Source organism: Mustela erminea, chromosome 18 (genome assembly GCF_009829155.1).
Source record: "Mustela erminea isolate mMusErm1 chromosome 18, mMusErm1.Pri, whole genome shotgun sequence".
NCBI lineage: Eukaryota > Metazoa > Chordata > Mammalia > Carnivora > Mustelidae > Mustela > Mustela erminea.
The window spans coordinates 55,071,773-55,081,753 of NC_045631.1; the positions used below are offsets into that span (position 1 = coordinate 55,071,773).

At 52.6% G+C, this 9,981-nt stretch overlaps 1 long non-coding RNA gene across 1 annotated transcript; it reads right to left on the reverse strand.

Annotated features, from left to right (window-relative positions):
• Positions 1-5,861: 5,861 nt before the first annotated feature.
• Positions 5,862-8,864, reverse strand: LOC116576975. Its single transcript, XR_004280351.1, has 3 exons — positions 8,808-8,864; positions 6,582-6,801; positions 5,862-6,184 (listed from the first exon to the last, which is right to left on the reverse strand). It is a non-coding gene; the product is annotated as an uncharacterized LOC116576975 (long non-coding RNA).
• Positions 8,865-9,981: the final 1,117 nt, after the last annotated feature.

Genomic DNA, 9,981 nt, shown 5'->3' on the forward strand with positions numbered 1-9,981 from the left:
ATCTCACATCTGCCTCCCCCAAATACCATGGCCATGGTGGTTGTGGTAGGCAGATTCTAAAATGGCTGCTGCTGATGCCCATCTCTTGGTATTCATACCCTGTGAAAAGCCCTCACCTTGAGCACTCAGTGGCCTGTGTCTAAGGGATGGAATATGGCCAAGATGCCATTTACAAGATTAGGCAATAAAGCACTGTGGCTTCCATCTGGCTCTCACTTTCTTGCTTGCTCATTTTCTCATTGTAACAAGGCAAGCCACCAGTTGAGAGTTGTCCTGTGGAGAGACCCACAGGGCAAGAACTGAAGGATGCCTCCGTCCAAGATACAGTGGAGGACTGAGATCTGCTGACAACCACCTGAGTGAGCCACACTCACAACCTGAGTAAACTTGAAAGCAAATCCTTCCCTAGCCAAGACTTCAAATGAGACCACAGCCCTAGTTAACAGCTTGACGGCCGCCTCCTGAGGGTTCTGAGCCCAGAGCCCAGCTGAATTGCACCAGGAATCCTGACACAGAGGCTATGAGATAATAACATATGTATGTTGTTTGTTTCTACCAAGTTTTAGGGTAATGTGTTACATTGCAAGAGACAACTAATGCAATGAAGGTAGAAGAAAAGATAAGTTTGGGAGGCTCTGGGCCTCTGGGATGATGGTGGGCCAGGGATAAGTTTATTGGGAATGAGTTCTTGAACCAGAAGAGCTGATGTTTGGAGGGTCGTGGCTGTGGATATCCCAGTCCCCATCCCATAAAATGATTAGATCTTCTTTTAGATGAAGAAGCACTGAGCTAACCAGAGTGAAAAGCTCAGTTGTAATATACCATCCTCCTCCCCCTCTTTCTGAAGTTCTGTAGTTCTGAAGGCATGGAAATAGAGAAGGAGCAGTAGATAGCTCCAGACTGGCTCAGAAGCACCACACAGAGTTGGGTCAAGGAACCAGAGTCTGTGCTTCTAGGACATTGCTTTTTCCAATGCACTAAGATTTCCCAAAGGATGGGAAGTTATCATCTAACCCAGTAATTACCACCAAGGGGGCTAAAAGGATGAATATCTGAGGACAAGAAAATATCAAGGTCTATTGAAGGGACCAAACTGTGGAAGATTATATTCCAAAAATGGCTGCAACAATATCTCCACCCTACATAGTCTTCTCATAATGTGACTTTGCCTCTCCCCCATCCAGATGAAGAGTCCCTTCCCCTTGAACCTAAGCAGACCTTAGTGACTCCCTCAATCAGTACAGCATGGCAGGAGCGATGCCATGTGACCTCCAAAGCTGAGACCACCACGTGAGAACTGATGGTCTAACCCAAAACCATGAGAGACAACAAGAATAAATGATTTTTGCTTACATCACTAAGTTTGAGGGGGTTTGTCATATACCTATGGATAACCTAAATAAGACAAAGTTGTTATAATCATGAAGATGATCCCTAGACATAAAGTTAGATGATAGACAGACATCTAATGGGCATTTATGGTGCCGGACACTAGACCAAGTGGTTTGCTGACATTTCTCATCATAATCTATGAAGTCTGTATTCTTTTTTTAAAAATGTTTTATTTATTTGTTTGTTTGTTTGTTTGAGAGAGCACAAGAGGGGAGAGGGGCAAAGGGAGAAGAAGAAGCAGACTCCCCACTGGGCTCGGAGTCCAATGCAGGGCTCAATCCCAGGACCCTGACATCATGACCTGAAGTCAGACACTAAACCAACTGAGCTACCCAGGTGGCCCTGAACTTGGTATTCTTATCGTCAATTATAGATACAGAAACTTGGGTTCAGAGAGTTGCAACAACTTACCTGACGTCACACAGCTAAGATGGAGCAGTTTCTCCTGACCCCAAGCCCATTCCCAGTCCAGGGCAGGGAGCACAGGTGAGGTAAGGAGGGCAGGGAAGTTTTCCGATGAAAAGTGATGGAAGTTTCTAGGCCTTATAAACTCAAGCAGACTTTAACCACTCACCGAACCAGCCTGACCTCTTTTCTGAGTGCCTCACTCTAAGATTTTTGTCTGGAATACCCTTTACCCCTTATTCTTCTCCTGGGGACTGGAGGAGAACCTACTTCTTGACCTAAATATGAGGAACCTAAGAGAGAAGGCTGCCAAGCATCCTGTTGTGCCATCTTCTGTCTGGAAAATAGATGGCCCAAATAGGAAACACTGTTTGCTGGTGTGATGGTGGTGGTGGTTAAAAATCATGGCCTTTTTTGTAGGAAAGGGAGGCTTCTGGCCAAAATCATGCCAAGCCCTCTTTTCTAAAGCCAAGTTCAACAAAAGGAAATGGGTGTGGCACCTGACATGCGTAGAACACAGCTGGCTATAGAAGTCCCTCCCAAACTCATCCAAGGAGCCAAGAACCGTAGAACCACAGACACTTGCCTTCTCTCCCTCTATGACTATTCTAAGCCTGGTTCTTGTGGCTCAGGGACCATTTCTGATCCTAACTGAACACCCCGAGGCAGAAGGAGAGTCTTTGTAAGTTTAATACAAGATCCCTAGGGCTCAGCACCGTGCCTGGTTTATGTTAGGCCCTTGATACACCTTTACAAATAAGCAACCCTTTGGAAAACCACAGTCCTGCTGGGGACCAGGGATGTCCGTGGTTGGATTCCCAAGACCTCACTGGAGCTCTCAGGGAGGGATGGTTGAGGATGGGAGTTGGGCAGTAGAGGCTTCCCTTAGGACAGAGATGGTCTTTCTAACCACAGAAGAAACTGTGTCACAGTCACATTATTCAAAGACAGAGGGCGGTTGATGGCTGACTAGGCCTTTTGTGTGACCTGGAAGATGTGTTTCCAGAGAATGTATCCCTGTAAAAAGGAGCAGCTCCTGTTTCTGGTGGTTTGTGATGCGTCATTTTAAAACTTAACATGATTTTATGTACGTGGTCCTCACAACAACCCCATGACATATGCAACATCGTCATCACCATCATTTTTGGAGACACACTAAAGCTGCAGAGAGCGTCACCAGCTGTCCGCAGTTCCACCGCTGGTCACTGAGTGGAAGCACTGGGACCAATCCCTGGATGTTATAGTCCCAACCACACTCCCTGAGTACTACCTGTGGGTCCTGTCCTGCGTTGGACACCTTCCCAGAGCTGTGGTGCCCAGCGCCACCTCCCCCCAGTCCCATGTGGCAGGTGGACCGTCAGGTCCCTAGCTGGAAGCCAGGAGCACTCCCAAAATGTTGATGGGGGAGAGAGTCAAATGAAAGGACCACTGACAAAGGTGGAGCCAGGCCGAGGGGCCCAGGGAATGGGGGCAGAGCAACACCTAGGACCCAGCAAGAGAAGGAAGCCATTGCACACGCAGGGACGCAGGGTTGAGGACACAAGGGAAGAACTTGGAGGCAGAGGTGACCACAGACAACCACTGTCAAGCACTCCCTGGCAGGGAGAGAGCCAAAGAGTCAAAGTCCTATCTGCTCTTGGCCTCTCTTGGAGTTGCTGGTGGTGCCACACTCTGGCCAGCCAGGGGCTGGCCTCCCAGGCCAGGCACAAAGCAGGTTTAAAAAAAAAAAAAAAAAGTGGGGAATGGTCTGGAGGGCAAATAGAAAGTGGGCTTCCAGGACCAGAGAGCTCAAGTTGAGACCAAGGGAGATTCAGCCACTTGCCCAAGGTCACAGGCCCAGAAGGTAGCAAACTGCCAGGTTGACTTGACTCCAGAATTCTTTCCTCGGCTGCCTGTGTGGCCTGAGTCACAGCGAGGAAGGTTTCGGTGTGTGCACATTGGTGTAAATGATCATCAACCAGGCTGCCAGCAGCCTCTGCAGTGTTTTTATAATGGGATTTTAATTTGCTCCCCCCATCACCCCGCTGAGCTGAAAAGCTCTCCTGTTTGTCTACTTCTTGTTAGGCTGCTGCTTAAAACAGGAAACAAGAGGCAGCCCCTCTGGTCTGCTTATCTCTGGGGGGCCAAACGCCTTCCTCAGGTACCCCAACCTCTCTGCAAATGCCGCCAACCTCCTAGCAGCCGGAGAGGAGAGGAAACACCAAATGCACTGGCAGATCGGGGAAGGGAGCCGGTCACAGCCTCAACATGCATCCTGCAGGCCCGGGAGTTGGGCGTCTCCTGAGCCGGGCTTTGGAGTCCACTAGAACCTGACTCCCAGTCATTCCCCTATCCAGAGGCCCCACCGCTGTCCCCTGATTGTCAGACCAGAAGTCCTGGAGACCCCAACCCACCCTCCCCAAGGAACCGGCCCCGTCTCAGGACACGCCAGGGAGTTTTTCTCTTCCTCGGACTATTTAAGTGGGATTCTCTTTATACAATGGATGTGCTCCTGCAAATTTGTGCTTAAGCTGCATTTTTATAAATTGAATCCCAGCACGCCATTGGCTTACCGAAGCTCTTTCTGAGAGTCCCTCCCCAGTGAACTCGTTTTTAACCCTGGCTGGACCACTGGGAAAGAGCCTAGACTTTCTCAAAAGGCATTTTGTACTGATCCACTCGTGTTTATGATGTGGGTTGTTCGGTGGGGTTCCTTTAACTACTCTTACACGTGTTGAGCGCCGGGGAGCAGCCACCCAGAGTGGCTTCCCTTTGGTGCTGATGAGGAAAATGACGCAGCTACTCTTGTTTCCATCCCCACCCACCCCTGCTGCCATTCCACTAAAGCCGTTCCTTCTCCTCCCTCTGCTCTGCACCTCGGAAGGGCCACCTCCACAGGCTGATCGACCGGGCCCTCTTGTCCCTGGCTTCCAGGTGGGTTTGGTCCAATTGATGACACTAGCATGAGACTGAGGGCAGGAGGAGAGGGAGGCTGGGGTTAAACATCCCTCCTTCCCGACCCGCTGCTGAAGGAGCCCCACCCCTTCTCCCCACATCCAGGCTCCTCAGGCTCCAGCAAAACCTGCCTTTCCCTCACCCCCTTGGACCTCAGGTGGTAAAGCCTCCCAGCTAGCGCTGGTCGCCAGATCCTACATCTCCGGGTTTATTCCCTTAGTTCCGCTCACACGTACATATGAACGGCCTCTTCATTTAGACGGTCTTGCCTGGAACCCCTGGCTGGTGTCATCTGTTGGCCACTGAGACCCCACCCAGTATGACGACAGTCCCAGTGGTGATGTTACCAAGCTCCCAAAGCCAAAACCTGACACCCAGCTTCCACCCAGGGCCCTTGGTAACTCATTTTTAGCCCGTGGGTAGGTGGGGAGGAAAACCAGCGTCTCCCTGGTAAAGCAGAGACACCAAGGTCAGTGGTCAGTTTGGACACTAGTGACATTGTGGGCCAGATCATTCTTTGTTGTTGGGGGAGAGGGGCTGCCTTGTATATTGGAGGAGGTTCAGCAACATCTGTGGCCTCTACCCCCTGGATGCCAGCAGCGTCTTCTTCCATTGTGATAATCAGAAACATCTCCAGACATTGCCAGATGTTCCCGGGGGGTGTGAGGATGGGGTGCAAAATCTTCCCAGTTAAGAACAGCTACCATCCAGGAGGAGGGAGCAGAGGCTGAGGGTTAACTGAGCTGGTCTGATTCTTAGGAGAAGGGGAAAGATGGAGCAGGCAGGTCAGGATGCCCTGGACGTTCTTCCTCGAACTCAAGAAAGGGCTCCCCATCAAGGTTGCATGGCGGCTCGCGCACTTGCCCCTCCAGCCCAGACAACCAGCTGAAGCCTGGGCTTTGTGAACTCCCCTCCTCAGGTGCAGCCCTGACGTCTGAGCAGAAGGACCCCAAACGACCAGCGCCCCTTGTGCCCCCTCCTGGCCGTCCCCCACACCTTCCTCCTTCTCTCTCCTCTTACCCGCCTTGAAATGATTTTGGGAGGCAGCTGGCAGCAGGGGAGTACAGCTGCCGCTAAGTTATCCAAACGATTTATCTTAAGATTCATGCAGAATTCATTGTGTGGGGACCAGGGTGGGTTGCGCTTTAATATTCATGCAGATTTGGAAGAAATGTTAATCACGGGTTTGGGTAATTTGCACTTCTGCTTAATTCTCCTCCCGCCAGGCGCTGGCCAGCCCCACTAGCCCTCTCCTCCTCGCCAGGCCCCTGGGCTTCCTCCAGCCCCACTGGCAGCTGGGGCTGGACTCCGGGGCCGGGTGGGAGCTGACCACTGTCTTCCCTGTGGAGCTGGCCCAGGGGCGCTCCGAGCAGCAGGAGGAGGTTGGGTGGGCAGCGCTGGGGAAGAGCTTGCGAGAGCTTCTGGGCCATCTTGACGGGAAATAGATAACCTGCTATAGCAGCCAGATATGTGCAAATTAGCATTGATTATTCTCAAATTAACAGCTTGGGCATTTCAAACCCAAAACAAGGCCTCGGTTCTGCTCTGGTTTCCTCCCTCCTTCCCGCCTCCCTCTCCCTGCGGCTTCCCCTGCCCCACAGTGTCCGCTGGCTAGGCTCCCCGCACAGGTGAGAGGCAGGTTCCCGGGATGGGGTCCTAGGAGTCTCCACCCAGATCTTATCATCGAAATCTTGTCCCTGACTTTCCTTGACCCGTGGAGAAGAGGTCCTCCTGGAAAGTGTCCATGGTTCTGACCGCCCCCTTCCTAGTGGGAGCCCTGCATATATGGGGAAGTGGGCTTTAGAAATTAATGCCAGCCTACATGAGCAGGGCTCTGCCATCTCTCACACCTTCTCAGATGAGGCTTAGTGCTTCAGAGGATCACAGGGGTGCTATCAGGAGATCAGGGGGTCCGAGGACCATCCAGAAGGGCATCTGAGAAGCCTTGAATCCCCCAGCAGAGGGTCCAGAAATCACCAGGGGCTGCTGTCTGGCCTCTTCTCTCCTTTTACAGATAGGAAAAGGAAAGTCCAGAGAGGGACAGCAGCTAGCCTTAGGTCACACCACTTGCTGTAGAGAGAGGGGATATTTGAGTCCAAGTTTGCCTGAGACCCCACTGATGGCGACAGCATCAGGCTCCAAGCAGAAAGCAGATACACCTCCCTTCTCCTCCTGTAGAGGGTCTAAGAGGAGCCATGTACACAAGAACTTGGTTACACGGGTGAAGGACAACTGAGGAGCCAGACAGGGATTGTGAGGGGACTCGGGACCAGCCCGGCGTGCAGCTGTGGCCACCCCCAGTGGGAATGACAGGAGGAGCAAGGTCCCTCATGTGAGCTGGTGGGCCGACCCCAAAAGAACTTGCTTTTTGCTATCCTAAAAGCAAGCACACACAGCCGTGCTGGGGGGGGGGTGGGGGGAGAAGTACTCCCATCTCCTCCTTCCTGCCCTCAGCTCTCCCTGCTGGGGCCTCACTGGTAGCCCAAGTCTTTTCAGACTGCTCTCACAAAAACCCCGGAGACTGGGGATTTAAACCACAGACATCTCGTTCTCACGGTCCTGGAGGCTGTAGGCCAAGATCAAGGTGTCTGGTGGAGGCCCACACCTTGGTTCCTAGACAGCCCTCTCCTCTTCGTCCTCACCTGGTGGAACAGGGGAGGGGCAATCTGGGGTCTCTTCGTAAGGACGTGACTCCCATCCATCAAGTCTCTACTCTTATGGCCTGATCACCTCCTGAAGGCCCCACCTCCAAATGCCATCACACTGGGGGCTAGTTTTCAGTGTACGAATCTGCGGGGAGGGCACAGACATTCAGCCTATAGCACTGGCTAAAACCAGCCAGGAGCCTGCTGCCATGATCGCCCCCCCTGCCGAGCCAAGCAGGGGAAGCATGAGGAGTGGACCTGGGAGCAGTAAACAGGTAAATGACCAGTAAAAGGGCTTTCACCCCAGACACTGCCCCTCCCTCCCTTCAGTCTCAGTGGGTACTGGCGGGGCACTGGAGAGGAAGGAGCAAGAGGGCATCGGAGGACTGTCCTGGGCACCAGAGACGATTAAGACAGAAGAGCTCTGTTTGACAGAATGAAGACCCAGCAGCCGGTGTCCCCTGTCACTGGCTGTCAGCTTCCCCTACCACCACACAGCTGCCTCTGTCTGGGCCCAGAATAATAACCAGGGAGCTGTGGACACCAGAGGACAGGGGCCCAGAGATGCTGCAGTGGTCTCCAAGACCACCCTCTTGCCTTACCTCTCCCTTGTCTGTTAAGACTGAGAGTCCCCAGGCACCTGTGGCTCAGTCATTAAGTGTCTGCCTTCAGCTCAGGTCATGATCCCAAGGTCCTGGGATCAAGCCCTGCATCAGGCTCCCTGCTTGATGGAAAGCCTGCTTCTCCCTCTCCTACTCCCCCTGCTTCTGTTCCCTCTCTAGCTGTCTCTGTGTCCCTCTGTCAAACAATAAATAAAATCTTGGGGCATCTGGGTGGCTCACTGGGTTAAGCTGCTACCTTCAGCTCAGGTCATGATCCCAGGATCCTGGAATCGAGCCCTGCATCAGGCTCTCTGCTCAGCAGGGAGCCTGCTTCCCACCCCCGCCCCACCTGACTCTCTGCCTACTTGTGATCTCTGTCAAATAAATAAATAAAATCTTTTTTATAAATAAATAAATAAGATCTTAAAAAAAAAAAAGACAGAGTCCCAAACCTCTGACACCCACCACCCTTACAACACACACACACACACTCACACAGCAGGGAGTCCTGGAATTCCGGTGCCTGGGTGCAAAGATTCACTGCCCAGAATGCCAGTTAAGGCTTAGAGTGAATGATATGCCCATTGTTGGGGGCATCTTAGAGCCACCCCAGCATCCCCCATGTCTAGCAGAAGAGGCACCAAGCAAGCACAGGCCTTCCAGACAGAGCCCCTTGAATGCAAGGTGCAAGACAAGGATGACTTCACCTGTCCCAGGTAAAGAGTATCAACTGTGATGCTCCCTAAGTCATCTGGAACAGATGGCCCAAAGAGCCCCTCAGCACAGGGCCTGGCACATGGTGGGCATTTAGGAAAACGTTCTTGTCTACCTAACATGCTGCTCCATCTTGAGGCTCCTTTGGGGAATGCTTCATGCACTACATGTGATTCTGGGGCGCTTCAAACACGGTAGCTCAAGTGACCCATCCTCCTATTTACAGATGTGATTTTGTGACATCACACATGGGATCACAGGGTTTAGCTGTGGTCCACCCCTCTGTGATCAGAGTGATTGGTTCAGAGATGGTCACATGACTCAAGCCAGCCCATCAGAGTCTCGCTTGAGACAAGTCCATTGTGGTCAGAGTGATTGGTTCAGAGAGGGTCACATGACTCAAGCCAACCAATCAGCGACTTGTTTGAGACAAGTCTATTGATCCTGCTAGAGTGGATCCAGTCAAGCCTCCCCTTCCTCACACGAAAGCCCCTCCCTGGAGCCAGAGGAGGAAGCCTGGAACAGCAGGCCTGAGAGAGAGCATGCTTCGGAGGTGAAGAAGCATACAAAAAGTTGGGTGCTCTATTTGAGGGTGGCTCTTACACTCCCCGTTCAGGATAACCTCCTGCAAAGCAGGCCTCCCTGTCCCCATTCCATCCCCCGGAGACCAGGACACAGCCCTGACACCCAGTTCAAGCCCCTGCTGCCCTCATCCTGTTGCCACCTTCTTCAAGGATACGCAAGCAGGCGAGGGCCATGCACAGGCCCCCGGACGCTGGACTATCAACGTGCTGAGAGAGAATCCGAGCCAGCAGCGTCAGCAGGTGGGAGCTAGAGGGAATCTCTGGAATGTTCTCTAAGTAGCCCAGGTTACAGACAAGGAAACTGAGGCCCAGCAGGGGAATGGAGTCCAACAAGCCTTCCAGTGGAATCAGCACTGGGGCCCAACTGGCCAGGTTCCCAAGCCAGTATCACGCGTCCGCATGCCTCTCCTCCCCACGCCGTCTTGGATGGTGCTCTAAGACTCGGCATGGCTTAGCTCACTGGTGGCTGCCGAGTAAGGTAGTGGGTGCCAGGGGCTGGTGGCTTCTCCACACATCTCACTGCCACGTTTTTGTCCAGGGCTTTGAGGTTCTGAGCCCAAGTAATCTGTCCCCTGAGCTTCCGAAGGCCACGAAGCTGTTAACGCTCCATCCCCACAAGTGCAGACTAACGGGGATTTGGGTTGAGCAGGAGGAAGGGGGCAGAGGAGCTAAGACGGGTTCGAGGGGGATTGGCTGGGAAGACAG